The following is a 5,481-nucleotide window of genomic DNA, read 5'->3' on the forward strand; positions in this document are numbered from 1 at the left end:
ATCTGCAAACATTTTATTCAAAAGGAGAAGACAAGGTAATATGGACTCTTTTTTAGATCAATAGTAATGCATATGAGAGCCACTCAACATTTTGATCGTGGTCTTCTCCTAAGTATGACTCAAAAAGAAAAGAAATTCAGAGAAACACACCGAAATATTTTTGGAGTTTTTGGTTTTTCATAAACAAGCAAATAAAAAGAGAAAAGCAAAAACAAGAAAAACTATTTACACGGGAAACCTCCCAACAAGCAAAAGAAGAATAAGTCTTTTGGGGTTTTCTTTTTAGTGCTTCAACAATTTAAACTAGGAAGAAAAATAAAAAAGAAGCAAGAAATATGTTTTTGGATTTTCTCAAAGTTTTTCAAACACACAATAAGAAAGCGAGAAAATAAATTTGACATGGATAATAAAATGAAAAGTATGAACCTGAATGTAATGTCGGTGGAAATACGTACTCCCCCAGGCTTAGTCTTTTGGCCTAACTTGGTCTAGGGCCACTCGAAGAAGCCGTGAGGTCCAATGTTGAAGTGCTGGGGAGCAGGCACCTGAGGGTCCCACTACTGAGGCTCCTCCTGTGACGTAGCCAGGTTGTTCCGGTAAGCAACAATGTTCTCAGGCATAATCCTGTATCCGCCCCTGGCAACATGATCAAACAAAGTAGGTACAGGCAGTGGAATAATATCATGAGTTTTCACATTGAAAACTAAGTTGTAAGGAATATCAATATCAGGGTAATTGGTAGCAATAAACTGGTGGTCTTCCGTAGCCGCTCGATCTAGGTAAACCTTGGGAAAACAATGGTCATGCTGGTGTATCTGCACGTTAAAGTGAGTCGCCAAGCAAGTGGTGTAAATGCCCTCATGTATTTTACCCTTTGATCTGTTAATGTGAAGGCGACATGCCACAATAGCTCCCAAGCTATAAGTGTTGTCGCCATAAAGTGCGTGACGCAAAACAGCAAAGTCTGGGGCCAGTGCACCAACCTTCTCTCTAGCAAGTAAGCACTTTGCAATGAATAGAGCAAAATAATATAAAGCAGGGAAATGCAAGCTAGCAGCGGTGACACTCGATACTCCTCTCTCATCCCCCACCGTCAGAGTATGGTAAAACCCTTCAAACTCAGCGGTCCTAGGCTCTACCAAATCACCATCAGAAAGAAGCATGCATATGTCACCAAATTTAGTAAGTGGTATCTGGTGGTTTTCAGCATATAAATTAAATGACACCTCAGGGGGATTATTCCTAGAATGGAAATGAAAGTTTTGCACAAAGGAATTTGTGAGGAGATGATATGGTTTGCATTCAGCTGCGATGAAGTCGGTGAGGCCGGCATTAGCAGCGTATTGTGCAAACTCTTCAAGGATTCCAACCCCTTCCATGAACGGATTGGGCGGCCATTCGCACGGCCATAACTTCGCCAATCTTTGGGTACAGAGATCATTGTCAAATGACTCCCCAATAACTCCCTTGGAGCTCGTCTTGGAAGCAAACTTCCTTAGGAAACTCATCATTTTCCTATGAACAAAATTCTGAAATTTTTAGTCCACAATTTTTTTTCTCAACCAAACTTTACAAAAATGATAATAACTACTCATAGGGATGTATAGAGGCCATAACAAGCATTCAAACTACTTAGAACTCTAAGAATTTAACATGCAAGCTCATCTACAGCAGCACCAAGAGTAGCTAATTATTCAAAATATAAACCACTAAAGCAACAACTAATTGGACACATGGAGGAGTCACATACCAAGCAACAATTCCTCGAAACTGTTTCAGAAACGGAGCTTCGAGCAAAGAGATCGAAATCCGCGGTTTCGGGAGCAAGAACATGAGAGAGAGAGAGAGAAAGAGAGCAATGGTGATTTTTTTCTGGATGAATGTGGTGATGTGGGAAGAAGAAGTAAGTGAGGGGGCCACGTGGGGACCATAACCCACCAGGGCACGCCTGGGGGTCCTGGCGCTCCCAGGTGGGTTGTGCCCACCTGGTGCACTTCCCTCTGATATTATTTGCACCAGAAATTCTTAAATATTCAGAAAAAATTGTATTAAATTTTCAGGGCATTCTGAGAACTTTTATTTTTGGGTCATTTTTTATTGCATGAAAAACTCAGAAAATAGACAAAGGATGGCATTTTATTTTATTTAACTAGTAAAAACAGAAAATGAAAGGTAGGGACAGAAGGTAGTGCTCACTAAATTCATCAACTTCATACCTCTAAAAATGATCCATTAATAAGGTTGATCATGTCTTATTAACAACCACTTTTGATTAGCATGAAACCGAAGTACTTTGATAAATCACTGAGTTACCTCAACGGGGATATGAATGTCCCCAACAATAAGCATTTCATATTTCTTTTTAACAGTAGGTAGCACTACTAGGGAAAAGCCTATACACCGAATCTTATCAGCAGCGCGCTTCAAAATAACTCGCTGCTGCTAACTAGCAGTAGCGCGGACATCTGCTGAGACAAATATAGCAGTAGCGCGTCCTCCCAAAGACGCGATGCTGCTATAATTCCTACGAGGCCGCCGCGAGGCTAGTTATAGCAGCAACACGTTAAAATGAAGCGCGTTACTGCTACGTAGCATAGTAGCAGCGCATTTCTCAGATAAGCGCTACTTCTAAGTTTCCTACAAAAATTTAGTCCCACCTCGCTCCGTGAAGAGAGTTTCTACCACCTTAAATATGTTACTTCTCACACTTTGACAAGCACTTGATCTTCATTGAACTCTATGTGTAGAATTTGTGGCTGCAATATGAGTCTTCACCTGTTCCTAAACCGGTGAGGACTCATATTGTCAAATCAGATTGTACACAAAAAGATCGTTGATGATCAATGTGTATTTTTGCATGCTGACACATAGCAGTAGCGCTTTACTATGAAAAGCGCTGCTGCTAGATAGCTTAGCAGTAGCGTATTTTCCTGAAGAGCGCTACTGCTAAGCCATCCATCTCCCTCATCTCCTCCCTTCGGATCCACTCACAAACAGCCACTCAAAATCTGCGCTGCGCGCCCCCGTCGCCCCTCTCCTCCATCTGCGCCGCGCGCTGTCACCTCCTCCTCCTTGCTGGACTCGGTACCGGCCTCCTCATCCGTCCTCCCTCTCCACTCGCCGCTGGCCGGCCCCTCCTCGCTCCGCCTTCCTCCTCCGTCCTCCCTCAACTGGCCGCGCCGGCCGGCCCCTCCTCGCTCCGCCTTCCTCCTTCGTCCTCCCTCAACTGGCCACGCCGGCCGGCCCCTCCTCGCTCCGCCTTCCTCCTCCATCCTACTCTCTTCTCCCTCCTCGAGTCGCCCTCCTTCTCCCTCCTGCTCATATGCAACATTTTGATTTAATTGATATAATTTAGTTGACTTAGTAGGCTAGTTGATTTAGTTGACTTAGAACATTTTGATTTAGTTGATTTAGTAGGCTAGTTGATTTAGTTGACTTAGAACATTTTGATTTAGTTGACTTAGTAGGCTAGTTGATTTAGTTGACTTCGAACATTTTGATTTAGTTGATTTAGTAGGCTAGTTGATTTAGTTGACTTAGAACATTTTGATTTAGTTGATTTAGTAGGCTAGTTGATTTAGTTGACTTAGGAACATTTTGATTTAGTTGATTTAGTAACCCTTTGCTCATATTGCTTTAGGAAGAATGGCGCCACCACCACCACCACTATGTCAACTGTGTAAGTCAAGATGCGCCAGCAGCCTTGCAACTGGCAAGCTGTTCTGCATCTACTTCCAACCGAGTTTTCGTCATGCGGCGGTAAGAAGTTAGATGAAATGTAATAACTATTTTATTTTTAGTGTTGGCATTACTGCATTGTGTCATTTTGCTTATTTTACACAGATCGTCCCATGCAATGTGAGGTTGAAATTCAACAAGCTGACAGGAGACACTGTGACATTTGAGGCTCCTGGGGGGCCGTACACTATGGAGGTCGAGAAAGGACGCAATATGTCGCAGATTGGAGGAGATGGATAGGCCCGTTTCGTCGCTCGCATGCATCTTACTGGTGGTGAGTTGATCAGCTTCAACTTCCGAGCAGAAAGACCCAAGCTAGCTGTCATTTATCTCAACCTGGTGGAAGATGATGAAGATGACGAAGATGATGAAGATGATGAAGATAATGAGGACCCACTCGATGAAGATGATGAGGACCCACTTCATGAAGCCATCGTAGCTCAAAGAACAAGGCTGAGTGAGGAGGAGGTGTCCAACCTGTGGGACATAATTCCGCCACGTGCTGACTTTGTCGGGGTGCCATTCGTGACCCGCTTGACAAATACCATGGTTGATCGACATGGTATGATATGTTATACTTACAAATGCAAATTAATAGTGTGAATTACTTAGTGTACAGTCCAATGATATGGTATGTTGTGTGGAATCTAGTCGATGATATATATGTTTTAGTGTAGAGTTCGATCACATGCTTATTAATTGATATGTTTTTCTTATTCAGAAATTGGCAAAGAGCATATTTGTGAGTTATGGTATCGAGCCTGATGAAGAAGGCTCAGCTGGACTATGCCTTACTGCAAGGGGCTCCGTCACAACCTGTACTTACCGCGTGGACACGGACGGTCGCACACACTTAAGCTCGGTTGGGTGGAAGAAATTCCTCGATGGCAAAAATCTTCCTGTTGGACAGGCCATCCTAATTACTATCAGGAACACCAACCGCCCAGGCTTGAGGATGATGATTGTCTTCGATATCATCTAGAACTACATATGTGTGTGTGGATATATCATCTAGAACTACATATGTGTGTGTGGCTATATCATCTAGAACTACGTACATATGTGTGTGTGGCTATATCATCTAGAACTACATATGATGATCGTCGTCGATATCATCTAGAACTACATATGATGATGGCCGTTGATATGACCTTGTACTGCTTGAGGATGCATGTTGGCTATGCATGAAATTGTTATCTAGTACTCCCTTCGTTCCAAATTACTCGTCGTGGTTTGAACTAAAACCACGACGAGTAATTTGGAACGAAGGGAGTACTACCGTACCTAGTAATGGTTTATGAATTTGATATCTACTAGCAGTACCTAGTATCTAGTATCTGAAAGGAGAACTGAAAGTGAAAGGAGAACTGAAAGGGAATGGTGCAGGGGGAAAATGATGAAAGATATAGCAGTAGCGAGGGATGACGAAACCGCTACAGCTAGTTAATAGTAGCGCGTTCACAGCGTGTTCCAAAAAAGCACTGCTGATATCGTCAACAGTAGTAGCGCGGGTTGGGGCCGTGCTACTACTATGAGTTAGCTGTAGCGCCTTATTAGTAGCGCGGCCACCCGCGCTGCTGCTAGCCTTTTCCCTAGTAGTGTAGAGGTAGTTCAAAACTTCCAATAGTTATTGCGGAGGTTTTTCAATAACATGAATACCATTCACTTGGAATTGTTTCTTCGGAAAGTGCACCGTATGCTCATTACCATTGATATGAAAAGTGACCTTGCTTTTATTGCAAT

This window comes from Triticum dicoccoides, chromosome 7B, assembly GCF_002162155.2.
Source record: "Triticum dicoccoides isolate Atlit2015 ecotype Zavitan chromosome 7B, WEW_v2.0, whole genome shotgun sequence".
NCBI lineage: Eukaryota > Viridiplantae > Streptophyta > Magnoliopsida > Poales > Poaceae > Triticum > Triticum dicoccoides.